This window comes from Anguilla rostrata, chromosome 12 (assembly GCF_018555375.3).
Source record: "Anguilla rostrata isolate EN2019 chromosome 12, ASM1855537v3, whole genome shotgun sequence".
NCBI classification, from domain to species: domain Eukaryota; kingdom Metazoa; phylum Chordata; class Actinopteri; order Anguilliformes; family Anguillidae; genus Anguilla; species Anguilla rostrata.
Window position 1 is genome coordinate 40,409,397 of NC_057944.1, and position 27,546 is coordinate 40,436,942.

The 27,546-nt window shown below is 51.8% G+C and overlaps 1 protein-coding gene and 1 long non-coding RNA gene across 4 annotated transcripts in view; one reads left to right on the forward strand and one right to left on the reverse strand.

Annotated features, from left to right (window-relative positions):
- Positions 1–27,546, forward strand: part of ppm1lb (protein phosphatase, Mg2+/Mn2+ dependent, 1Lb) — a 53,360-nt gene that overhangs the window by 9,072 nt on the left and 16,742 nt on the right. The window lies entirely within an intron of this gene.
- Positions 1,698–18,283, reverse strand: LOC135236654 (uncharacterized). Of its 3 annotated transcripts, XR_010324653.1 has the most exons (4): positions 18,017–18,283; positions 15,348–15,481; positions 15,172–15,244; positions 1,698–2,123 (listed from the first exon to the last, which is right to left on the reverse strand). It is a non-coding gene; the product is annotated as an uncharacterized LOC135236654 (long non-coding RNA). The 3 variants fall into 3 exon arrangements; XR_010324655.1 differs by lacking the exon at positions 15,348–15,481 and having other exon boundaries at positions 18,075–18,283; XR_010324654.1 differs by lacking the exon at positions 15,348–15,481.

Genomic DNA, 27,546 nt, shown 5'->3' on the forward strand with positions numbered 1-27,546 from the left:
GCAGGACTGGCTGACAAGCAGTGACACACTGACTGTACCCTGTCACACGTCTGTAGTGAGATACTGCCACACTTGAGCTGTAACTGACCAATTAGACCGAAGACAACTCGGTTTAAGAACAACACACTCCGAACTGTGGCCATTCTTACATTTTTTACATTTCTTAACTTCAGTCGCTGAGGTGTTCTTCAGTTTGCTAATCACCTTTCTCTTAATTTAAGTTTCCTCCCATTTTATTTTACTTTTTCCCGTGCTGGGGGGAGGTGAATGATTGTCGCCTATTTTGTGAATGTTGGCTGGTTTCCAGTACAGTGCATTAGTTATCCTCCAGATGTGGTGAGAGCTTGGAAGCTTCTATGGAAATCTCCAGTCTTTTTGAACATTGTTTAAATATTCAGGGACCATGATTTATTATCAACATGATCAGAGTACAGATGAAAGAATGGTAGGCTAATTTCAGCTGGATGAGGGATTAGAAGAACGTGTGTGTGTGTGTATGCGTTTGTGTGTGTGTGTGTGTGTGTGTGCATAAAGAAGTATGGAGTGGGATTTTAAACATGATTTGATTAAATAAAATAAACAGATGGCCAGTAGCAATGCATTGTGTAAAACCAACGCTTTCTGTGGAATGTGTAGCGTTTCTCATTGCTGCCTGCTGTGCTGTATGTTTGTTTGTGTGTGCGTGTGTGTGTGTGTTTGTTTGTTTGTGTGTGTGTGTGTTTGTTTGTGTGTTTGTGTGTGTGCGCGTGCGTGTGTGTGGTTTCTCATTGTTAGCGGGATAGTGTTGCCTGCTGTGCTGTGTGCGCGTGTGTGCGTGTGTGTGTGTGTGTGTGTTTGTATATTGAGGCCCTCATCTTCTTTTGTTTCACCTCTTCCTCTCTTTTTTCCATCTCACTCTCTCTCTGTGTTTGGCTCTTTCCAGGCACAGACACAGTCAGGCTCTGGGCAGTCAAGGTTTGTCCATCTGAAAGCTCTCGCCAGTTTTAAGTGGAAATAGATTTCCCATAAAACACCAGGGCCGGTGCAGTCAAGGTTTGGCGTGGAACGCTGGGGCGCGCGTTCCAGCCAGCCAAACCTCCGCCGGGCGTGGCAGGCGAGGCCCAATCAGGAGACGGGAAACATGGCGGGGGCGATGGGCATCGCTAACATTTAGAGTTTTTTAGCACTTTACTGCAAGTCCTTCGGGTTTGGCAGGTTTATACTTGCAGAAAAAAAGTCTTAAATTAAGCGTTTGCATTGGTGTACCGAATCTCTTAAAGGTGAAACATTTACATCGATTTACCTACAGAAATCTCTTAAAGGTGAAACTAATTTTATTGGAAAAAAATTCATTCACCCTCAATGATTCTATGTTTATATGGTATTTACATATCTGGAGCAGTCCAGAGCAGCTGGTGAATCCAGAGAAATGGATTCACTGGCCCTGGAGGCTGCACAGCAGTGTTGCCCCAGGAGAGAGCACTTTATTGGGCTGAGCGCAGACCGCTTCTGTCCTTATGGAAGGTGAGAGCTGCGTGTCTTTGGGGTGAGGCTGGGGGGAAGGGGGAGCGCAGGGGCGGGGGTGAGGCTGGGGGAGGGGAGCGCAGGGGGCGGGGGTGAGGCTTGGGGAGGGGGAGCGCAGGGGGCGGGGGCGGGGGCGAGGCTGGGGGGAGGGGGGAGCGCAGGGGGCGGGGGTGAGGCTGGGGGGAGGGGGGAGCGCAGGGGGCGGGGGTGAGGCTTGGGGGGGTTTAAATGCAGGCCTTTGGTTGTTCAGATTTAACTCGCCAGATAAAACATGACTAATGCAAAATCTCATGCTTTATCTTTTTAAATGTCAGTCTCTCAAAGTGAATCGTTTTGTCTACATTGAGAATATGCAAATGGGGAAAAATCCAAAAGGACTGTAAGTGGTCTTTTGGGGGGGGGGGGTATTTGGTCTTTGGTATTTGATATTTGAAGACAGGAGTCGAGTTCAGAAGGCAGCATGACAGCATCACAGTAAAGGTCTGCAGTGGAGGTAATTTGTACCTGAGCCTCTACCCCATGAACAAGGCCGAGTGGTCGGGTCTTCAGAATGCAGTGTCGACTGGTGTCTTTCTGTGACTGAGTTCAGAGTTTACTGGTCTGGGTGTCCGACTCTTAGTCTGGAATAACAGAAAAGAGAAATGAGGACGGATAGCTAGCGGCGTGTTGTGGGAAAAGTATCAGGTCTGAACTTAAGTATCTAAAGCTGAAGTAAAAATTTCCAGACACTGACCCACACATCTGCAGTTTGTTGTGCTTGTGCCCAGTTGAAGGAAAGCCAACCATGATCCAATCGTGACTCTTTAGATCCAGCACCTGTGTGGAGCTGGCCAGGTGGATCACACCGAACGATGCAAGGACTTCTGGGACGGGGGAAATGGCACAGGGGTGGGTCCTGTAGGGTCCTGACTTGTCCGAGGCACAGTCACTTCCCAATTAATAAAAACGGGGTGGCACTGCATGTGCTGTACCTTGTTTTTTTCCTTTGTTGGAGCATACGATCAACATTTGAGACTGGCTGTTTAAAATTCAACCCACAATTTAAGCTAAAAAGAAAAGATTTATGTGTTGTGACATGTCAGATTTCAGCATTTAAAATCAGGAATGGCTGTTACTTTTATGTAAAACGCTGCTTGTGTCTCCCAGCTCGAGCACTATGCGTATTTAATTATGCACACCAGGACCGCCTGTGGTGGACTGTGGAGCCTTCGACGTGGAGGTCGGATTGTGACTTCAGACGGAAACGAAAAGTGTGATGTGTGGTGGATGTGGTCGATTAAGTAAATAAGAGTCACGTAATGTAGAAAATCAGCGACGCGAGGCTTGTTTACTTTTTGGGAACGCGGCGCGGCTGTGCTCTAGCTGACCTCGTGACCTTGCGGTGTTTACATTGAGCATCTCAGCTCCTGATGGAGGTGGGACATGCTGGAGGTTGGGACTGTGGACCTGGGACGTGGCAGGTGGACAGGTGTGCGAGGTGGGGACTGTGGAGGTGGGACTGGGGACGGTGGAGGTGGGACTGTGGAGGTGGGACGGTGGTGCGGATGAAAAGCGAAATAAGAGTCACGGAATCGCGCCACCGGAAAATCTGAGCCGTCTCTTCCCTGAGCTCTGTTCCGGAACTCTCTGGGGAACGCTGGCAGGTGGACAGGCTGTGCTCTCTGTGCTGCGTGAGTCCTGGAGGGTGACCTTGTCCCCGTGTTGCTTGGTTAAAGGGCGCATATCTGCCCCCTGTGAGCTCCTGCGTAGCAACGCGAGCCTTGCTAACTGCTCGTAAGTGCCGGCAGGTTGGCAGGACTTCTGCTAAAGTATCCTGGCGGAACAGGAAGTACAGCAGGGATGAAGGGAAATGTGGTTCAGGACTCTGTATGTAGGAGGAAACGCCACATCGCAGCAGAAGCTGAGGTTAAGACGACTATACAGTCCAAACCAGCTGCTGCTTCTGGCTACTTTCATTCGAGTATAATGTTATTTTCAGTTGGTGTTTGCGAATGGATCTGTTTGCACGCATGCTTGGTGCATGCACGTTCGCCCGTGTGCATGTTTGCATGCATATTCATGCTCAGCTGCAGCCTGACAGCAGACGTGCTGTCAAAGTGTGTGATTGACGTGCTTGGGGGGTGGTGGCACGTTTTGGGGGTACAACCGTGGGGGGAGGGGAGGGGGGGGTTTCAGAACTCATCGCCATGGTTACAGACAACCTCCAGTTAAATGAACACGTAGGGCAGAGGGAGAGGGCTTGAATAATTTAAAGTTTTGCCTCCAAAGGGCCTGAAAAAACCACCTGTCTAAAAATACTTCCCCTTCTCCAGAACAGGAAGCATTGCAGGACTTGTTCCATGCCGCTGGCTTCAGGTTGCAGTTCAGTAGTTTATAGTTCACTATAAACATGCCACCTATTGCAGGGTTTTGAAGAAAAACCCTAAATCGATTGGTTAAAAACTAGAATGGTTTTAGCAAATGTATGGGCGTACTATTTTCCCAGAGAAGTACAGGTCTGCAGGAGTACAGAGCACATGACTGAGCTGCGTATTTTTAGCACGTCCTCCGACTTCAGCCTGGAATGTTTACTGGGGAATGCCCGCGCGGGTCTACCGGGGAGGCGGAGCCACCACCGCGGGTCTACCGGGGAGGCGGAGCCACCACCGCGGGTCTGGAGGGGAACGGAGGTCTCTCTTCTCTAAAATCCAGCGCTCGGCATGGAGGGTCCCGTGACGATCACCCTCTACCCCAGCAACGTCTGGGATTCACCACAGAGCTGAAGCCAGGCTGGGTGTCTGTGCTACAGGCGGTGGGTGGGAGAAGGTTCAGTATAGGTGGAGGTCATGGGTGGGTGGGGGGGTGGGTGGAGGTGATGGGGATAGGGTAAACAGAGCTTTAGCCACGCAATAGCTCGCTCCTCGCTGTGCCAAATCAGGGTGCCCTGCCTAGAGACCCAGCGCTGTTCCTAAACTCTAAAACGGACGTCTTCAGCGTCCTCAGACCCTCTGCTGTCATTCACTTGAGTTCTAAACTGCGTATTACAACAGCTCTTTTTCCCCACAGTTCCCTTGCAGTGATATGGTAAACCCACACCGCCCCTCCACCCCCCCCCCCCCCCGGGAAATGGGGGTGGGGAAAGGCTCATTTCCAGAGTTTTGAGATATATTAAACTACACTGACAATCTTCACAGGGTTTAAAAACCAATATGTCGCATTCCGCAGTTAGGCTGAATGGAATGTTTTCCATACCATTGCCGCTGTCGCCTGGCAACTGTCCCCCACCGCTGTGCAGCTGGTCTGAGCGGTTTGATTTGTGTTGCATCATCAGGGCAGAAATGCACCAACCCACAAACCTGCCCCAGAATGCCTGGCTCACAAACGTCTATGGTACAGACTTTGTGAATGCCTGGCTCACACACGTCTACATTACATTACATTACATTATAGGCATTTAGCAGACGCTCTTATCCAGAGCGACGTACAACAAGTGCATAGGTTTCATGATGTAGAGGCGCAAAAGAAACACTAGAGTGAAGTAAGGATCGTCTATGGTACGGACTCTGTGAATGCTTGGCTCACACACGTCTATGGTACGGACTCTGTGAATGCCTGGCTCACACACGTCTATGGTACGGGCTCTGTGAATGCCTGGCTCACACACGTCTATGGTACGGGCTCTGTGAATGCCTGGCTCACACACGTCTATGGTACGGACTCTGTGAATGCCTGGCTCACACACGTCTATGGTACAGAGAGGTGTCCCGTAGCCAGTAGGGGCGCAGACCGCACCTCTTCCCTCACGTCTGCTGGCTGCAGTCCGCGGGGTCCCAGGACTTTTTTCGGCTCAGGGAGAGGCAGCAAGCGGCGGGACAGTCTGTCCCAGCTGCTGTTCCAGGACATTCGATCCGGTCCTGCTGGCTCGATCCAGCGCGCGTTTTGCCTCTGCCTCTTAGGCAAAGGGAGGGGAGTGTCAGCAGAGGGGACCAGGGTTCATTATTTAAACAGACAGTCAGCCTACATACAGCTGCATGATTACTGAAGAAGTTCAGATTAAAGCACCTCTGCTCAGCGGTGCAACAGCAGTGCTCCTTTTGGGAGTCAAACCTGCAACCCCTGAGCTACCAGCCCAGATCCTGGCCCATAATGCCGTGCTGCAGTGCAGCCTCTGGCTGGGGACTCTGTCTGCAGGACACATGTCTGGGCCCTGCTGGCCTGGGAACCTGCCAGAAATCTGCTCCTCGTCTTACAGACGATTCATATCACATCCACATTCAGGACCAGGCATGAGAAGAATGTTCTGGGGAGCGTCGGTGGCCCATACTGGCTGCTTTTATTTGTGCATTTGTAATGATTTTGTGGCTGAATGAAGGTGAAGGAAAGCGGACTGTGCTGGAGTTGTGTTCAGCCCCGAAAATGTGTCCGACTCGCACTGTGCACACGTCCATATGTTTTCTCTTCTACATTCATATTTGTGCATTTAGCAGATAGTCTAATCGAGAGCAATGTACACAGCTGACACATAATCCACTTATGCAGCTGGATATTAACTGAAGCAGTTGACCTTGCCCCACTAGGGATACGAACCTGCAACCTCTGAGCCGGTTATAAATGTCCTAGCCGTTCATTCTCCACCCCTGCCTGATCCTGTTCTTCCACCATTTTGTCCTGAGAGCTGAATTATCGCCGCACACCGCCTGCCCGCCCACCCGTGCCGAGGCGCTCCTGGTCACACATGAACGCTGATAACACGGCTCCCTGATCCCAGCCCGCGCGGCTTTTTCTCTCGCGCTTTACGGCGTTCCCGCGCGCCGCTGGCTGGACCAGCGCCACGTTCCTCTGATTATGCTGCTCTCAGATTTATGACCTCAGGGGGGTTTTTTGTCAGAGGGAGGGGAGGAGCTCAGGCTCCTGTTTATGAGCCCTTACTGAGCTGTGTCTGTAATATACGGCAGGCTGTGGCTCGGGCCAAGAGCTCAGGCTTTGTTATTAAGGCTGAGATTCAGGCATAACTGGTTGGGTTGGAGGAAGAAGGAAATTTACAAGGGATCCGATGCTGATTATAGGCATTGATTTTCAGATTATTCAGCCCAAGTTACATGTTCTTGGATAAAATAACATGTTGATATTGCAAGTTAATAATCCACACATATTTTAGCCTTTGTTGATTCCACATGTTGCTTTGGTGAGTCAACGGGCCGACCAGTCTCAAGGCCGTCCAGGTCCCCAGTCTCAAGGCCCAGTCTCAGGTCACCCATCTCAGAGTGCCGTCTCGGTCACCCAGTCTCAGAGTGGCCCCAGTCTCAGGGTCACCCCAGTCTCAGAGTGGCCCCAGTCTCAGGGTCACCCCAGTCTCAGAGTGGCCCCAGTCTCAGGGTCACCCCAGTCTCAGAGTGGCCCCAGTCTCAGGGTCACCCCAGTCTCAGAGTGGCCCCAGTCTCAGGGTCACCCCAGTCTCAGAGTCGCCCCAGTCTCAGGGTCACCGTCTCAGAGTGGCCCCGGTCTCAGAGTGGCCCCGGTCTCAGAGTGGCCCCGGTCTCAGAGTGGCCCCGGTCTCAGAGTGGCCCCGGTCTCAGAGTCGCCCTGTGAGTGATCAGCGGCTCTCTGCAGCAGAGACGGGAGGCGGGACGTTTCCCCGTCTCTCTGGAGAAGCGTTTATTCTCTCCGCTGAAGTGGCAGATGTGGCTCCCACAGATCTCTCTGTGTCGGCTTTGTCTCAGCGCCCCGCTCTCGCCCTCAGAAGCGCGCACTGATCCACTTCCAAGCGTCTGACGCAGCCGGGAGGGAGAGTGTGAAGGCGTCTTTCTGTGAAAGAACCGAGCTGCACAGGTGTCCCACTCACAGGCGTTTATCGCCCTCTCCATATTTAAATTCAGCTGCTGCTGGGTTTTTTTTTTTTTTTGCTGCGTTTGCTTTGGTGAGCAATTCTTTTCACCATCAACTCCAAATCGCATTATGTTTGCACAATATGAGCCCGTGGAATTCTGGGAGAAAATAAATGAAATGCAGGCGTGTGATGTAGTGGCTGGAACACAACACTCTGGATTGCAGGTTTGAGTCCTAAAGTGGGGTGCCACTGCTGCATTTTCAAGCAAGATGCCACCCCCTTACCTGGAAGTGTCACCTTTTTGTTTTTTAGTTTGTTTTTTGAAGCAGTTTTTGGTCATTATTTTCTTCTGCTAAAAGTGCTCTTGTCAGTGCTTCCTGACAGGAGAGCACACACTTAGCTCACTGACTGACACTGCCGGATCGCTTCTCACCTGAGGGTCACTGCACCTGTCCTGTCAGAACACACACCACTTAGCGCTCTAATGGGTTCTGGGACATTCTGGAGCCACTGGCTGTGGAAAAGCCTTCTAAAGCAAAGCAGAACCGTATCTGAGAATAATGAGTGGTGCTTATGCATGTGCTGGGTGCCTCTTTCTGGCTCAAACACAGCATTATTATGTGCTTTACCTTTAAGACGCCATAATGTCCTGGCAGATCGTTAAGTGATGGTTTTAATGACTCTGTAATCTTCCCTCCCCGCTCCCGTTCTGAAACTGTCTGGCGCTCGCAGTCGTTAACTCGGTGCTCTGAGAGCTGCAATCAGGACAGAAAGCGGCGTTGGCGTCGACGTCCCAGAAGCCTGTTCTTCTCCTCGGCGAGATGCGAGGGATAAGGAACCGATGTGGGCGGAGCAGGAAGTCTCTGAGCGGCGTGACTAAAAAATACATCCTGCAGAAACCTGTAGAAACACAACGGCTCACACCGCACACCGCTAACACCTCAAACCGCACACCGCTATCACCTCGAACTGCACACCGCTAACACCTCGAACCGCACACCGCTAACACCTCACACTGCACACTGCTAACACCTCAAACCGCACACCGCTAACACCTCGAACCGCACACCGCTAACACCTCACACTGCACACCGCTAACACCTCGAACCGCACACCGCTAACACCTCAAACCGCACACCGCTAACACCTCACACCGCACACCGCTAACACCTCGAACCGCACACCGCTAACACCTCAAACCGCACACCGCTAACACCTCACACTGCGCACCGCTAACACCTCACACTGCGCACCGCTAACACCTCACACTGCGCACCGATATCACCTCACACTGCGCACCGCTAGCACCTCAAACCGCACACCGCTAACACCTCAAACCGCACACCGCTAACACCTCAAACCGCACACCGCTAACACCTCAAACCGCACACCGCTAACACCTCACACTGCACACCGCTAACACCTCAAACCGCACACCGCTAACACCTCATACTGCACACCGCTAACACCTCAAACTGCACACCGCTAACGGCTGAAACTGCCGCTGTGATTGGCTGTGCTGTACACATTTATCCTCTGTAATTATTCGGGCCCTTGGCGGGCCGATTCGCAGCGGTGGAAGCGCTTTCCCGCCGACCCGCTTTCCACAGCCTCATCCGTAATCCCGCTGGATGCTAATGTGTGCGTATGCTAATGAAGCTGCAGAAGAACGCGCTGCTCTGCTTTCTCTCTGAAAGCGCCCCGAGGAGGAAGCAAACGCACACGCTGGCCAAGTGTGTGTCCAGCCCACAGATCTGCCTGCCGCAGAAATCCCCATGAAAGTTAATCTGTTTATTTTAAGTACAATGAAGGCTTGATTTGCTGTTTTCTCGGTTGTTAAGACTCTCAGGATGGCATTTGTTAAATTGAGCAGTGGGGGCAAGTGGGGGCGAGCGTGGGCGAATGTGGGCAGGGTTGCCGCGAGTGAGTGGGGCGGGGTTGGGTGCGTGGGGGCCGGTGGGGTGGGGTTGAGGGTGTGGGAGGTGGTGGGTGGGGTGGGATTTGGGTGCATTGGGGCCGGTGGGCGGGGTGGGTTTGGGTACGTGGGGGCAGGGCAGGAGGTGGGTGGATGGGGCGGGGTTGAGTGTGTGGGGGCGGCTGAATGGGGCGGGGTTGGGTATGTGGGTGCAGGGCTGGGGGAGGCTGGCTGTGGCAGGGATGCACAGGGGCAAACACACAGCCACGCAGCAGAATGAATGATTTGGCCTCTCTGCTGAGGAAGCTGTATGTGCAGCCCTGGCTCAGCACTGTGTTACTGTACCTCACTCCTGCTGCCTGATTTATTTATTCTGCCTTTTAAAATATTTACATGTCTGCAGATTTCTCCTGGAGGAGAGGAAGAGAGGTGGAGAGTATGCAGAGTGTAGTGTGCAGGAGGAGAGCTGTCCAGTGGGCCGTATGTGGTGTGTAGAGTGCAGTGGACAGTGTGTAGAGTGCAGTGGACCGTGTGTAGTGTGTAGTGTGCAGTGCACAGAGTGTAGTGTGCAGTGTGCAGTATGCAGTGTTCTGATTCAACGGTCGGCCCTTCCTGCAGCCTCCAGCGTCATAGCCGATGGACTTCAGTGCAGTCAGCTGCTGTTTTCAGCCAGTCAGTCAACAGCCAGGAAACATACCCTCCCATCCCTGAGTCCAGCTGCATCACCAGTGCCCATCAGTACTGCTCATACGCATACATGCACGCATGCAGACACACACACGTACGCACGCACACACATGCACGCATGCACACACGCACATGCACGCGCGCACACACACACACACATGCACGCGCGCACACACACACACATGCATGCACGCACGCATGCACACACACACACACACGCACGCGCACACACGCACGCACGCACACACATGCACGCATGCGCACACACACACACATGCACGCACGCACACACATGCACACACACACACATGCATGCATGCACGTGTATGGGGCGACATAGCTCAGGAGGTAAGACCGATTGTCTGGCAGTCGGAGGGTTGCCGGTTCAAACCCCGCCCTGGGCGTGTCGAAGTGTCCTTGAGCAAGACACCTAACCCCTAACCCCTAACTGCTCTGGCGAATGAGAGGCATCAATTGTAAAGCGCTTTGGATAAAAGCGCTATATAAATGCAGTCCATTTACCATTTACCATTTACCACGCACGCATGCACACATACAGGGTTGGGGCTGATTGCTTGGTCCACTCTGCAGTGGAATCCCTGTTTGATTGGACACAGACAGCAGCAGCTCTAAGCCGTCTCATTGGTCAGCAGGGAGCTCTAAAACAAGCACGGAACCGTCCAGACCCACGGTGCAACTCACTTCCGCAGACACATTTTAGCTGGCACCACCTGCGTCCCACTGAACGTCCCTCAAAGGTCGTCCGTGAGTGAGTGACCACAATTTGCCATGCATAGCCAGTTCCTGCACGCCGTGGGGAAAACTAAAATCCACCCGCAGTGCCGTATCCAGTCTGATCACACCCCTGCCCAAACGCTCGGTGCTCACAGGCCCGGCTCCCAGCGGAGGGGTATTGATCGGCTGTGTTCTTCCTGTTTGTATTGCTGAGCGGCCGTGTAACTGAGTCAGTGTGGCAGAGGGAGCTGCACATGAGCTGCACGTGCTAGAGCCTCTCTGTCTCAGTCTGTACGGGCTGCTACAGCCTCTCAGTCTCTCAGTCTGTACGGGCTGCTACAGCCTCTCTGTCTCAGTCTGTACGGGCTGCTAGAGCCTCCTAGTCTCTCAGTCTCTCAGTCTGTACGGGCTGCTAGAGCCTCTCTGTGTCTCAGTCTGTACGGGCTCTAGAGCCTCTCTGTCTCAGTCTGTACGGGCTGCTACAGCCTCTCTGTCTCTGTCTGTACGGGCTGCTACAGCCTCTCTGTCTCTCAGTCTCTCAGTCTCTCAGTCTGTACGGGCTGCTACAGCCTCTCAGTCTCTCAGTCTGTACGGGCTGCTACAGCCTCTCAGTCTCTCAGTCTGTACGGGCTGCTACAGCCTCTCTGTCTCAGTCTGTACGGGCTGCACGTGCCTCTCTGTGTCTCAGTCTGTACGGGCTGCTAGAGCCTCTCAGTCTCTCAGTCTGTACGGGCTGCACATGCCTCTCTGTCTCTCAGTCTGTACGGGCTGCTACAGCCTCTCTGTCTCTCAGTCTGTACGGGCTGCACATGCCTCTCTGTCTCAGTCTGTACGGGCTGCTACAGCCTCTCTGTCTCTCAGTCTGTACGGCTGCTACAGCCTCTCAGTCTCTCAGTCTGTACGGGCTGCTACAGCCTCTCTGTCTCTCTGTCTCTCAGTCTGTACGGGCTGCTACAGCCTCTCTGTCTCAGTCTGTACGGGCTGCTAGAGCCTCTCTGTCTCTCAGTCTGTACGGGCTGCTACAGCCTCTCTGTCTCAGTCTGTACGGGCTGCTAGAGCCTCTCTGTCTCTCAGTCTGTACGGGCTGCTACAGCCTCTCTGTCTCAGTCTGTACGGGCTGCTAGAGCCTCTCTGTCTCTCAGTCTGTACGGGCTGCTACAGCCTCTCTGTCTCTCAGTCTGTACGGGCTCTAGAGCCTCTCTGTCTCAGTCTGTACGGGCTGCTACAGCCTCTCAGTCTCTCAGTCTGTACGGGCTGCTACAGCCTCTCAGTCTCTCAGTCTGTACGGGCTGCTACAGCCTCTCTGTGTCTCAGTCTGTACGGGCTGCTACAGCCTCTCAGTCTCTCAGTCTGAAACAGGCTGCTACAGCCTCTCGTCTCAGCTGACGGCTCACAGCCTCCAGTCTCATCCAGGCTCCATCCAGTCTCTCATTTACGCTTACAGTCTCTCTGTCTGCTCTACAGGGCTGCACGCACCTCTGTCTCTCATGTCCTCATCTCCATCTGACGGGCTGCTACAGCCCTCTTCTCTCAGTCACGGCTGCTACAGCCCTCACTCTCATCGACGCTGCAGTGCCTCCTGTCTCACCGACGGCTGCACAGCCTCCTGTCTCAGTCCTGTACGTGGCCACAGCCTCCTGTCTCTCATCTACGGGCTGCACGCCTCTGCCTCTCTGTCTCTCAGTCACGGGCGCTACAGCCTGTCTGTCCATCTGTATGGGGCGACCTCTCGCCTCAGCGTACGGCTCTAAGACCGATCTGTCTCAGTCGGTACGGGTGCAGAGCCTCATCTCCCGCCTGAGGGCTGCTAGTCTCTGTCCTCAGTCTGTACGCTGCTAGACCCTCCCTACTGCTCTAGTCTGAGGGCTGCACATTACGTCTCTCATCTGTAAGGGCTGCTAAGCTCTCATGTCTCAGTTTACGCTTGCTACGCCTCTCAGCTCTCAGCGTACGGGCTGCTACCCCTTCTGTCCAGTCTGTACGGTGCTAAGCCTCCATGTTCATCTGGACGGCTGCTACAGCTCTCAGTCGTCTCAGTCAGACGGGCTCTAAACAGTCTCCGTCCTGTCGTACACGGCGCAACTCTCTGTCCTCAGTCTTCATCTGTACGGCTGCACACCTCTCTGTCCTCATCTGTACGGCTCACGCTCTCTCTCGTCAGTCTGTAGGGCTGCACGTCTCTCTGCTCCAGTCTTCCTGCACAGCCTCTGTAGTGAAAACTATCACAGCCCTCTGTCTCCAGTCTGATCTACACCTCTGCTCTCAACGCTCGGTGCTAGAGCCTCTGTGCTCCAGTCGGTAGGGGTGCTACGGCTTTCTTCTCAGTCTGTACTGTGCTAGAGCCGCTGTGCTATCAGTGTGGGCGCTGACAGCCTCTCTGTAGTCTGCACGTGCTAGAGCCTCTCTGTCTCTCAGTCTGTACGGGCTCTAGAGCCTCTCTGTCTCTCAGTCTGTACGGGCTCTAGAGCCTCTCTGTCTCTCAGTCTGTACGGGCTGCTAGAGCCTCTCAGTGTCTCAGTCTGTACGGGCTGCTACAGTCTCTCAGTCTCTCAGTCTGTACGGGCTGCTACAGCCTCTCAGTCTCTCAGTCTGTACGGGCTGCACGTGCCTCTCTGTCTCAGTCTGTACGGGCTGCTACAGCCTCTCTGTCTCAGTCTGTACGGGCTGCTAGAGCCTCTCTGTCTCTCAGTCTGTACGGGCTGCTACAGCCTCTCTGTCTCAGTCTGTACGGGCTGCTACAGCCTCTCTGTCTCAGTCTGTACGGGCTGCTAGAGCCTCTCTGTCTCTCAGTCTGTACGGGCTGCTACAGCCTCTCTGTCTCTCAGTCTGTACGGGCTGCTACGAGCCTCTCGTTCTCAGTCTGTACGGGCTGCTAAGCCTCTCTGTCTCTCAGTCTGTACGGGCTGCTACAGCCTCTCTGTCTCTCAGTCTGTACGGGCTGCTACAGCCTCTCTGTCTCAGTCTGTACGGGCTGCTACAGCCTCTCTGTCTCTCAGTCTGTACGGGCTGCTACAGCCTCTCTGTCTCTCAGTCTGTACGGGCTGCTACAGCCTCTCTGTCTCTCAGTCTGTACGGGCTGCTACAGCCTCTCTGTCTCTCAGTCTGTACGGGCTGCTACAGCCTCTCTGTCTCAGTCTGTACGGGCTGCTACAGCCTCCATGTCTCAGTCTGTACGGGCTGCTACAGCCTCTCAGTCTCTCAGTCTGTACGGGCTGCTACAGTCTCTCTGTCTCTGTCTGTACGGGCTGCTACAGCCTCTCTGTCTCAGTCTGTACGGGCTGCTACAGCCTCTCTGTCTCTCAGTCTGTACGGGCTGCTAGAGCCTCTCTGTCTCAGTCTGTACGGGCTGCTAGAGCCTCTCAGTCTCTCAGTCTGTACGGGCTCTACAGCCTCTCTGTCTCTCAGTCTGTACGGGCTGCTAGAGCCTCTCTGTCTCTCAGTCTGTACGGGCTGCTAGAGCCTCTCTGTGTCTCTGTCTGTACGGGCTGCTAGAGCCTCTCTGTCTCTCAGTCTGTACGGGCTGCTACAGCCTCTCTCTGTCTCTCAGTCTGTACGGGCTGCTACAGCCTCTCTGTCTCAGTCTGTACGGGCTGCTACAGCCTCTCAGTCTCTCAGTCTGTACGGGCTCTAGAGCCTCTCTGTCTCTCAGTCTGTACGGGCTGCTACAGCCTCTCTGTCTCTCAGTCTGTACGGGCTGCTACAGCCTCTCTGTCTCTCAGTCTGTACGGGCTGCTACAGCCTCTCTGTCTCAGTCTGTACGGGCTGCTACAGCCTCTCTGTCTCAGTCTGTACGGGCTGCTAGAGCCTCTCTGTCTCTCAGTCTGTACGGGCTGCTAGAGCCTCTCTGTCTCTCAGTCTGTACGGGCTGCTACAGCCTCTCAGTCTCTCAGTCTGTATGGGCTGCTAGAGCCTCTCTGTGAGGAACGCTCTGGCCAGGACACCGGGGGCCTTCGGTTCAGGACAGAACAAGCGCACCCCGTCCCTGCTGGAGGAGGGAGGGGGCTGAAGGAGAAACGGGGGGGTGGTGAGAGGGGGTGAGGAGGAGGAGGAGGAATACAGGGCCTGGGCAGTTGGGTTGCTATGAGGTGCTGTCAGGGCTCCACAGAGACCTGATAAACAGAGAATGAGAGGGGGAGAGGGAGGGAGGTGAAGAGAGAGAGAGAAAGGGAGTGGGGGGGCAGATAGCCGTGTGGGTACAGACCGGTGCGGAGACCAGCCCTGCCTCAGGTTAAATATTTGCACTAGGGGCAGCTGCTGGGAGACTGGAGCAATACATTCATTTATTCAGCACTCAAGGGTTTTCACTTTTTTTTGGTTTATTTGCTGATGCACAGTTAGCCGTAGCACCTCCACAGATTCTATAGAGCAACCAGATGCGCAGCTCCTGCTTTCCTTGCTTTAAGATATTCTTAACATGTCTCTTGGAGATATTCTTAGACTGTATTAATAATACACCTGGGTGTTTTAATAATATACCTGGCTGCATTAATAATTGGGCAGTCTTCTGCCAACTCTGTGTCCTTACCATCAGACTGGGCGTAAGGGAGGATTTCTTTCACAGCTTCTGCTTCTGTTTCTCTTCTCTTCCCTTCCCCATACTGTGGGAGTGACAGAGAATAGCGTTACAATGCTGCTACAGCATCAGTTCCTTCAGTTCCTTTTTTTAAGTCACTTTTAAATGTCTCCTTACTTTTCACTTACATTATTAAGCTGTAAGTGCAGCTCTGTTAACTTTCATACCCCCACTGTAGGCGTCCGAAATGTGAATCCAGCACAGCTAGTTTAGCAACCTCTTCTGACACCTCCCTCAGTGCCATGGAAGCAGGGCGGCGATGCTGTGGGAATGCCCATTAAAATGAGGGGCAACAGGATAATCTGGCCTGTCAGGTCTGATGCTGCTTTTTGTTCTCAAAGTCTTTGTTTAAAGGAGTACCATGGTGATTTTCACACTTTCTCGGTTTTATGTGCTGTTTGCACAAGAGGCATTGAAGAAACACAATGAGTAAAGTATTAAATATGTCCGTTCTGTATTTTTGGAGAAATATGCGTTTTAAATTTATCGTCCTATTTTCAACCGGTTGAGAAAGTTGTCAACTTGGTGCGTCACGAATACAGTAACCACTCCCCTTTCCACGCCCCGTAAACCCATGGATAACTCGAGACCCATAGTTTGCGCCGCTGGCTTACAGGCAAGACAATGCAAATATTTGACTAACGTTAGGTTCACTTAAATTAGAGTGCCTTTTAAGGACTGTTAGATTATTTTTGGTTATATTCATTTAGCTAGCTAGCTAACGTTAGCTAGCTAGGTAGTTTGCTTTCATAAGGCAATGTTATCGATAAGGTTAGCTAGCTAGTTTGCTTTTATGAGGACGTTATAGTTGTGCTTTTATCTTAACTTGGCTAGCTAGATAGCAAAAATTATAATTGGATATAAGTCAACATCCTTACCTTAGCTATCTATCGATCTTGATATACTACTAAGCTAGCTAGCTTGTGAAAATTCAGTCTCCCAAAAAGAGTGTGTATCATGGGGGTAGCTATGGTAACGGGGCACGGTCTGTCAATCATAACTAACTGACAGTTCTCATTACCACGCCCAGACGGTTCGGGTGAACTTTTATTGTGGGAAATTTAGGCTTAGAAAAATATGTTTTAAAGTACATTGAAATTACTTTCATTATGCACATTTCCTTTGTTGTTGCCTAAAGACAACTGGGAAGTGTCACGTTCAAACACCATGTTACTCCTTTAAAGCAACTCAGTGTCTTTCTCATGTAAACTAGATCAAAACAGGAATAGTTACATTACATTGCAGGCATTTAGCAGATTCTTATCCAGAGCGACTTACACAGCTTTTACACTGCATCCATTTATACAGCTGCATATATACTGATGCAATTCAGGTGAAGTGCCTCAGTGCTCAACGGGTACAACAGTTCCCTCGAACCTGTGACCTTTAGGTTACAAGACCAGTTCCTTGCCCATTATGCGATGCTAGACATAGTGAAATGCAGACTAACTTTGTACCACTGGAAGTGATAACGCCTGGGATAACTTTTCCCAGACTTCGGACAACAGAAATCCTGGTAAAGCATTAGGATGCAGGTGCAGTTTCCACTCGGTTAATTACCACTCTGGAGAGGTGCAGAGGAGTCTGTGTTTCTAACGCTGGCGTGAACTACCCTGCTCCACCATTCAGGAGGCCATTTTAAAGGCTGCTTCCTTAAACTTACAGTAACTGGTTAAGGGTCTGCAGTGACAACGGCGACTCTTGACAATATTCTTGAACATAAAAGATCTCTGAGAAAGATCTTTTCACCACAGCACAAGCTTTTAAAGGGTGGTCAGAATTAAAACATTAAAAAAGTATTTTCAGTTATTTAAATTCTGACCTTCTTTTAAAAGCTCATTCTGTGGTGGAGAGTGCCAGATGACATGCTGCTCTTTCCTTGGGTTATTATCGCAGAGAGAACTGTGATTTGATCCACATTTTGGACAGCTGCAGTGTGGGGGAAGGGGGGTTAAATGTAGAATTTAATGTGCGAGTCCTGTTTTACTTTTCTGCACCCTCCTGTTCTGTTTATCTCTGACTGTACAGGTCTCATCTTGAACCTGTTTTTATGAGGTTTACTCCCTGAATGTTCAAGATGGGAACACCCTGACCCTGACTCTGGATCTTTCCCTCTGCTCTCTCTGTCTCTCTCTCTTCATTTGATACTCTTACCTTCTTTTTATTATTGTGTTCTCAAGCCCTGCATTGTTACCGGGTGCTACTGTGTAGGCTACACTGTGCATTTGCACACGTATAAATGTAACTTTCTAATCTTTAATAAGACTACAAACATTGTACTGTATTAGGACAGAAACATATCTGTCATGTAACAACTGGGCAGTTTTCTGTCAATGATGTACGTTACAGCTTCGTTGAATGTGCTTTTAACGCTGTTCACTCAGCGTATTTCTAAAGACACTGGTGTCCCATTCAAATGCTCTGGCTAGCAATTTATCGCAGCGTTTTTTCTTTGTTTAGGCTATACGCTGTTTTCGTTACATTACATTACATTTATTTGGCAGACGCTTTTATCCAAAGCGACGTACAAAAAGTGCATTTCATGGTCATAGACAACTGCTAAACACAGGTTCAGTAAGGTACAATACTTATTTTGTACAGCTAGGCTATTTCTAGTTGTTGTCTGTTCTCTTCGTTGTTGACTGTCGGTTGTATCTACGCTCGTTTTCAAATAAAATAGGCCACTTGTATTTAATGCGTCTTTATAATGACATGCTCGAGTTTTGCGGAGCGCCCTGTGAAATGTGGTGTGTTTTTCGGCGATGGTTGAGGTGTGCGTAGGCTATCGCTACCCTACCTGCAGAGGTGAAGAGGCCGATTCGCAGTAGGGAAATTAGGCGGTTTAAATTACTGGCCTTGAGGCGATGTTTTCGCGTTTATAAAACGGCGGCTCCACCCGACAAGCAGACTGTTGAAATGACATTCCGGGCGGGGAACCTTCTGCTCCACTTAGCTCCGCCGTTAATTAGCAGCTGCTCTTCCGAAGGTGATCCGTTAATTGTGTGGAAGCGGCACCTGTGGCGGGAAAGGTTTGAGTGTAGCCGCGCAGCCGCGTGACAGCAAGTGTCAGTCCCGTTTGTTTGTGCGCTCGCGCCTGCTGTTCCTTGTCACTTCAGCCGAAATATGGCCCCGGAAGATTCGTGACAGAAATGGGCTGAACATGTCGGGACATTTCTATAGTTGCTTTAGAGTTTTAGAGACCAGACGGAACTGGGTAGAAGAAAATAAATATGCCTATCTGGGATGAGTTAGGAGGAGGAATGTTTTAGCGTAGACCATAGGCGGGCTGTATTCTTCGGTTTGAGTGTCCTGCTGTTTGTGGCGCTGTTGCAGATGTTTTGTTGTCCCTCTCTAAGAGCGCTCTGGAGAGTTTAATTAATATAGCTAATAAATGCCGGATCTATTTCTAGAGAAGCGGCGCAGAGACCACGACTTGGCCCTGCTCCAAACGACAGAATTAATGTATTATTGAAATGAAGTGCGATCAATTTATTCATGTATTCAGCCTCGGAAAATGGATCGCCGCGGAAACGAGGCTGGCTCTTCCTCGTGAGGTCCGTGTGCACCGCAGGATTAGTTTTTTTTTCCCTCAGTCAGTCTCAGTGGGTTTTTTTGCGCACATTAGGTGCACATAACACCTGTTCTGCACGTCCCCTGTACTTGCTAATGAGAGGCGTCATGCACGTGTTTATATGCGTGCTGTGTGTGAACACTCCTTAATGAACACACTTGCTGTGTGTTCCTTACATTAACGGGTGAAAAATGAACATAGTGAAGATTATGGGTAACCACACTATGTCACTCAGATGCTGTGTCAGACAGTGTCTGGATGGAGAGGGGGGGGGGCCTTGCTTCAAAGGGAGGAACTGACAGGATGTTAGTACTGCTGGTATCCTGTTTACTGGAACCTCCCCTTTTATGACTTCCGCTTTTGAGTTTTTTAGTAGCGATTATGAGGGTGTGTGTGCGTGCGTGAGCATATGCACATGTGCATGTGTGTGTGTGTGCACATTTCTGTGTGTATGGATTTGCACATGTACGTGTGTGCGCACGTGTGTATGTGTATGCATGTGTATGTGCGTGTTTGTATATGTGCGTGTGTGTATGCGTGTGTGTGTGTATGTGTGTGGAGAGAAGTTCAGAGCAGGTCAATGCTCCCCCACACCCGGCAGTGCGGTTCTGACCCGGGTGATGGTGGTGGTGCAGTTCTGCCGGCGCGGGCTGCGGGTCGAGCAGCTGTGCGGGAGGAAGAGGAGCGTCTCTAAGGAGAGGAAGGAAGGAAGCGCAGCTCCCTGTGGAGCCGCCACCGTGCCCCTCCTGTCCGCGCCTCCTCCTGCATGTTAAACACTTCGTATCTCACACTGCCAGGAGCCCTGCTGCACCCCAGTGTGAGAGGAAGCGGGGGCGGGCGGCGTGCGGGGCGGGGGGGCAGGCGCTCCCAAACCCAGCAGCAGGGCTTGGATGTTCCTTTGATTCCGCTCATTCTGCGTAGGTGGGACCCTCTTTTCTAGAATCATTAAATGCTTTCATTTTTTTCTTTTTTAAAGAGGAGGGAAAAAAGAAGAAGTTTTTGATGCAATCCAGTGTTCAACAAGTGAAATCTGAGGGATGGAAAAAATACACATTATCCTCGTAGTACAACAATAGAGTGTGTGTGGGAGGGGGTATGGGTGTGTTTTGTGTGTGTGGGGGGGGGGCTGCGCATGCGTGGGGTGGGGTGCGCCTGGGAGACACAGAGACTTTTGGCATAACTTGTCCATGTCAGAGCGATTCTGAAAACAGAGAGATCATTTTACTGTCTTTTTCTCAGTCCTTTGTGATGGCCATGGAGGGGAGGGTCCTCGGCTCACACATGAAAGAGATTGAAGCAGAAGGGAAAAAGAGGTGGATGCTGTATTTATGGAGCGCTTGGCTTCTTGGGGGTGGAAATGGAGAGAGAGAGAGCCACAGACTGTCAGCTTTTCCCCTGTCACTCTTACCTGCAATTTACTTTCATCTCAGCATGAACTCTCTGCTCTGCACGTCCAGTCTGTCATTGCAGTTCCGCACCTGATTTTCTTCATGTTCTTGGTTCTTGAAAACCGGTTTTGTTTTGAAGGAAAAAACAGGTCATTTCGCTGACTTGCGCTTTGGTGCACGCTGGCACACGTTGGTGTAGATTGGCGCACATTGGCACACGCTCGGGCACTCCGTACAGCCTGCCCCCCCCTCCCTCGCTCTCGTCCTCCATCGGGGCTCCAGACCTCCTCTGCTCCATGTCTCTGCCCTGCGGCATGTCCCGGTGTTTAAGTGCTCTGGAATGTTCCGGATGTTTCTGTTATTGTTTTCTTGCCCGCATCTTGTTACACGATGTCCTGTGCGCTCTTTTGAGACGGGAGAATAGTTGGGGGAAGATTATACGGGTTTGTATGAGTTTATACAGGGATACTCGCCTGCCTGCTTCCTGCTTTATTCTGTCCAGAGCTTTCTGAACACAGAGAATAGAGAAGCTTTCGGCAGACAGTACTCAGCAGGCGTGTGAGTGGGCTGGGACTGGGGGCGGGGCGGGCTGGACTGGGATGGACTGGGGCTGGGCTGGGACTGGGACTGGGGCTGGGGGCTGGGCTGGGACTGGCACTGGGACTGGGCTGGGACTGGGCTGGGGGCTGGCTGGGACTGGGACTGGGACTGGGACTGGGGCTGGGGCTGGGACTGGGGTGGGGGCTGGGCTGGGACTGGGACTGGGACTGGGCTGGGACTGGGGCTGGGGGGGCTGGGCTGGGACTGGAGAGGATCTTTCAGGGATGAGTACAGTGCTGTCTGTCTGTCTGTGGCATGTGGCCCTGAACCCTGAACCAAGCATGACGGAGATGTTAAACTTCCCATTCATTATTACTGCAGGTCTATCAGCCACACAGGGCAGCAAATAACAGAATTCTAGTTTATGTAGCACAGTTTAGTTTATGTAGTAGGAATAGAATGGATGGAGTCCAGGTTCGGTGTTTGTTGACTGAGCGGGTCTGACAGGGACAGTGTGTTCGCGCTGATGTTCCGCCCTGGAGCCGTCTCCAGCGTGCGGGGAAATCAATCGCAGCCGGCAGACTTGCGTAACCGTCCCCAGGGCTTCCAGAACGCACCCAAAGCGCTGTGTGGACCACTTGGGGAAGGGGTGTGGGATGGATGTGGGATGGGTGTGGGATGGATGTGGGACGGGTGGCGTTCTGGTGTGGGACAGGTGAAGGATGGGTGAAGGCCGGTCTTACTGGGTAGTGTTGAGTCATCGCACGCGTCCTCTGGAGGGAGAGCCATCACGCTGACGCTGTAAAACTCCATACGGTCTGCAACGCTAATTCAGGGTCTGCTAGCTAAGACCGAGAGAAGCATTAAACATAGAAGCACTCCCACAGGAGAAACTGTAAAATAACAGCACAGACCGTGACGTAATGAGAGAACTTTCCGTGAACCTGCAGTTTTTTTTGCAACATCATGGTTAGCTTTTTGGGAATTTTTTTTTTTCTACTTCAGATTTGGTCATGCCCATGAAATATTTAAATTTTGGCTTTAAGTATTTTTAGCATCTCTTGTACTTAGACAAATCGCTGCTGAACACATTTTTCTTTCTGTATTTTTTTTTTCTCTTTAAACTACATCTTTTCCTCCTTCATGGGAGCTCATTCCCCTGCAGTGTCTCAGGGCCTGTTCAGGGAGGCCTGCAGTGTAACTGTGCAGTTTCCTCGTTTCCGTCGTTCCAGAGGCAGCACTGTAATGGCCGCCCGCAGTCTGGGGGTTCTGGGAAAGTCCCGTCTCGCTACCGCAAGGCTGAAAGGGCACCCGGGCCCTGGGGGGTTCTGGGAAACCGGACAGCGGATCGGCCTTCTTCAAATAAACACACGACCGGCGGCATGTTTATTATGAGATCGCTGATTATCATTACTGAGGCTGACAGACAATAATAATAATAATAATAATGATATTAATAATGATGTTAATAATGATAATAATTATATTAATAATTATAATAATAATAATCTTAATAATAAGATTGGAAGAGTCGGCTCTGTGTAGCACACACCTGGGTGATGCCCGGCAGCCATTTTGCAGCAGACCGCTTGGCGCACATCAAACAGCTGACACACTGCCCGAGTGGGCGGAGTCGGGGTCAAAGGTCACGGTGTTGGAGCAGTTGTCAGCAGTGAGAGCTTTGAAGAGGACAGGGGGAGGATTCTGACCTTAAGGAGCGGTGCGTTTGTGTTCATGCAGAATGTGTCCCTCTCAGGCTGCCGGGGGGGGGGGGGGGGCACGCTTATGGGGGTTAGTTAGTCAGGGACCTGAGTGCCCCCCCCCCCCGTCTTTTATGACTCATAAGAGCGTAAGACCTCGGGGCGTCCCGCGGACCCCAGCAGCCTCAGGGCCTCCGTGCAGAGGTTCCCCAGCAGCCTCAGGGCCTCCGTGCAGAGGTTCCCCAGCAGCCTCAGGGCCTCCGTGCAGAGGTTCCCCAGCAGCCTCAGTGCAGAGGTTCCCCAGCAGCCTCAGGGCCTCTGTGCAGAGGTTCCCCAGCAGTCTCAGGGCCTCTGTGCAGAGGTTCCCCAGCAGCCTCAGGGCCTCAGGGCAGAGGTTCCCCAGCAGTCTCAGGGCCTGTGTGCAGAGGTTCCCCAGCAGCCTCAGGGCCTCCGTGCAGAGGTTCCCCAGTGGTCTCAGTGCAGAGGTTCCCCAGTGGTCTCAGGGCAGAGGTTCCCCAGCAGTCTCAGGGCAGAGGTTCCCCAGCAGTCTCAGGGCCTCCGTGCAGAGGTTCCTCGGCAGCGTTTGGGATTCTCTGACCCTCAGGGCTTCAGCAGATGTTTGTCCAGCTTTAGGATCTGAACAGTGCTCCTGTTCCTGCTCAGCTCCCCGCCATGCTCCCACGCAGAACACAAGACTGATCAGTGTGGGCGGGGTCCCCCGAGTCTCCACGGCGCTGTCTCTGACATCTCTGTCTAACTTCAGGGGTGCAGTTCTGACTTTTGATGCCGACCTTTCTGTTCTCTCCCCCCTCCCCCCTGCTGTCAATATGACTAAAATAGGCCTGAGTGAAGGAACAGTTTGTGTTACTCAGTGAAATCTGATATGTGTGTGTTACTGTGTGTGTGTATATGTGTTACTGTGTGTGTGTGGATCTGCATCTGCGTGTGTGTGTGTGTGTGTGTGTGTCTGTGTGTGTTACTGTGTGTGCGTGTGTGTGTGGATCTGCATCTGCGTGTGTGTGTGTGTCTGTGTGTGTGTCTGTGTGTGTTACTGTGTGTGTGTGTGTGTGTTACTGTGTGTGAGTGTGTGTGTGTGTGTGTGTGTGTGTGTTACTGTGTGTGCGTGTGTGTGTGTGTGTATATGTGTTACTGTGTGTGTGTGGATCTGCATCTGCGTGTGTGTGTGTGTGTGTGTGTGTGTGTATGTGTTACTGTGTGTGTGGATCTGCATCTGCGTGTGTGTGTGTGTGTGTGTGTGTGTGTGTGTGTGTGTGTGTATATGTGTTACTGTGTGTGTGTGGATCTGCATCTGCATGTGTGTGTGTGTGTGTGTTACTGTGTGTGCGTGTGTGTGTGTGTGGGCGGCAGTGTAGTATAATGGGTAAGGAGCTGGTCTTGTAAGGTCTCTAAAAGTCGCAGGTTTGATTCCCGGGTAGGACACTGCTGTTGTACCCTTGAGCAAGGTGCTTAACCTGCATTGCTCCAGTATATATCCAGCTGTATAAATGGATGTAATATAAATGTTGTGTAAAAAGGTGTGTAAGTCGCTCTGGATACAACCATCTGCTAAATGCCTGTAATGTAATATAATGTAACAATGTAAGTATACAATACATTTGTTAGACCACACTTGGAGCACTGTGTTCGGTGCAGGGGACTGTACTCACCCCCCCCCCCCCCCAGTTCACCACAGGTCTCTGTGTAGCCCGTGGACTCATTACATATTTAGACCGGTTCATTCTGTGCCATAGGTTATTTTCCCACTGATTCCCATGAATGATTTACTGAGTCACGGAATGGAAATTCTGGGGAGGATTAGTTGGGGGGGGGGGGGGGGTCTGTGACCTTATCCCTAAACACAGTACACCTTATTATTATTATTAGTCTCTTAATTGGAGTCCTCGCCACCTGTAATCTGGCTGTCATGGAAACCACCTCTTTATGCTCTGCGAAGAGCTTTAAATGCCAGGTGTAGAGCCAAAATGGCGGCATTGTGACTGTGGGGTTATTTTCAGGTCCGTCGTGTGGAAGCACTGTTTAACCAGAGCCAAGCCTTCACTTTACACACTGTGTATTTCTGTCAATTAACTGGAGCCTGTGGGTTCACATTCTCTCTCTCTCTCTCTCTCTCTCGCTCTCTCTCTCTCTCTCTCTCTCTCTCTCTCTCTCCCTCTCTCCCTCCCTCTCTCTCTCGCTCTCTCTCTCTCACTCTCTACTTAGTAAACAGTGGCTGTTCTGATCCTCCGGATCTTGTTTGTCGCGCTGTGTGTATTAAAAGGAAGGGGATTGATTATGTTATTAAGAAGAAATGACTGCAATCCTCTTTTTTTTCACTGAGAGAAATATTTGTTTGGCTTCCTGTGTTGCTGAGTACTTTGATCAGCATCCAGCCCCCCCCCCTCCCCCTGCCCCCCCCCCCCCCCCTAGGTAAATAACTATCTGTGCCCTGCCCGAATAAGCTGCACAAATCTCAGCCATTCGCTCAAGCACAGCTTCTCATTAAGCAGCTCCCTACTGTCAACCATGATAGAGAAAGGAGGGAGATTCAGGGTGCTAAAATAACACCGCTCCCCAAAACCAGCACGTATCCGACCCCCTGACCTGACCCCTCATGAACCCCAAAATCAGCACGTATCCGACCCCCTGACCTAACCTCTTCTGAACCCCAAAATCAGTGCGTATCCGACCGCCCGATATGACCTCTTCTGAACCCCATTTTTAAAGCGTTAATTAAGCCTGCTGTTTAATTTCTCGCTAATGAGTCGAGGGCGGCAGCCAGCCCTGGCTTGTGATTGGCTTGCTCGCCCACCCTTCTCGGTGTCCCTCCCGACTCCCGTTTCTCTTAGAGCGGTGATACTGGTGGCGATCTCGTCCCCAATCACCCCCTCTCCACGCATTGCATTATGGGTCCTCACCGCGGACGCTTGCTTCCTGGAACTGCACGCTTCGTTCCTAGGAAGGCTGCTGGGCATCGCTACGTTCTGTCCTTCGCAGCGGCGGGGGGGGGGGTCAGAGGGGGCGGGTGGCATTTGAGGCCCTCCACACCAGGACAGGTGGACAGGGGCTTTCGGCAGTTGGAGTATGAAAATCACCATGGCAACCGGACTGTGTTTATTTAGAGGCCAGCACATGTTGGGTTCCGTCACCTTCACTGTGGAAGGACTGCCTGTGCTACCCTTCTGTCCCCGGTGCTGGGGGGAGGGATGTGGGGTCAGGGGGTGTGGTTTGAGGGAGCGGGGGCGGAGCATAGTTGTCCCAGGGTGGCAGTAGCCAGGGGCAGAAGCGTAGCGTAACGGTTGGAGGAATGGGCTTGTGACTGGGAAGGGGTCAGCCCCAGGTGAGGCACTGCCACTGTAGCGCTGAGCTGTGACCTCGGGCTGACCTGTGACCTCGGGCTGACCTGCTCCTGTAAATATGTGCAGAATGGGCCCTGTGTACGAGGATGTCATCTGCTAAGTACATCTGCTCAATGCCCAGAGGCAGGGCTTCCCAACCCTGTTCCTGGAGATCTACCATCCTAATGGTTCTACTTATTAGCAGCTCAACCAGATCTCTAGCTGTTGAATGAGGTGCGCTTTGTCAGGGTTGGAGTGAAATCCTACAGGACAGTAGATCTCCATGAGCAGGGTTGGGCAGCCCTGCCCAAAAGTGAAAGCCATGATCTTCATCGAGCCAGTCACTCTGTGTAAGAGCATCTGCTAACTGCCAGTAATACAATGCAGGGTTGTGCCCCCCTCCTCTCCCTGTTACCCCCCCCCCTCCCCTGGGCTGGCCGAGGTGTTGGGGCCGGTGTGAGTAATTGGGGGTTCTGAGGGTTTAAGGGCCCCCTGTAGAATAATACCCGGCTCTCGGGGGCTGACGTTAATGCGCAGTCGTCACTACTGAGCGGTAATCTGAGAGGCTGTTGAGCCCCCAGGAACCCCGCCTGTCTCACTCCAGAATCGAATTTACCCCCAATCCTGCCTGTCCCACTCCAGAATCTAATTTACCCCCAATCCTGCCTGTCCCACTCCAGAATCGAATTTACCCCCAATCCTGCCTGTCCCTCTCCAGAATCTAATTTACCCCCAATCCCGCCTGTCCCACTCCAGAATCGAATTTACCCCCAATCCTGCCTGTCTCACTCCAGAATCGAATTTACCCCCAATCCTGCCTGTCCCACTCCAGAATCGAATTTACCCCCAATCCTGCCTGTCCCTCTCCAGAATCTAATTTACCCCCAATCCCGCCTGTCCCACTCCAGAATCGAATTTACCCCCAATCCTGCCTGTCCCTCTCCAGAATCTAATTTACCCCCAATCCCGCCTGTCCCACTCCAGAATCTAATTTACCCCCAATCCTGCCTGTCCCACTCCAGAATCTAATTTACCCCCAATCCTACCTGTCCCACTCCAGAATCTAATTTACCCCCAATCCTGCCTGTCCCACTCCAGAATCTAATTTACCCCCAATCCTGCCTGTCCCACTCCAGAATCGAATTTACCCCCAATCCTACCTGTCCCACTCCAGAATCTAATTTACCCCCAATCCTGCCTGTCCCACTCCAGAATCTAATTTACCCCCAATCCTGCCTGTCTCACTCTGGAATCTAATTTACCCCCAATCCTGCCTGTCCCACTCCAGAATCTAATTTACCCCCAATCCTACCTGTCCCACTCCAGAATCTAATTTACCCCCAATCCTACCTGTCCCACTCCAGAATCTAATTTACCCCCAATCCTGCCTGTCCCTCTCCAGAATCTAATTTACCCCCAATCCCGCCTGTCCCACTCCAGAATCTAATTTACCCCCAATCCTGCCTGTCCCACTCCAGAATCTAATTTACCCCCAATCCTACCTGTCCCACTCCAGAATCTAATTTACCCCCAATCCTGCCTGTCCCTCTCCAGAATCTAATTTACCCCAATCCCGCCTGTCCCACTCCAGAATCTAATTTACCCCCAATCCTGCCTGTCCCACTCCAGAATCTAATTTACCCCCAATCCCGCCTGTCCCACTCCAGAATCTAATTTATCCCCAATCCTGCCTGTCCCACTCCAGAATCTAATTTACCCCCAATCCTGCCTGTCCCACTCCAGAATCTAACTTATCCCCAATCCTGCCTGTCCCACTCCAGAATCTAACTTAT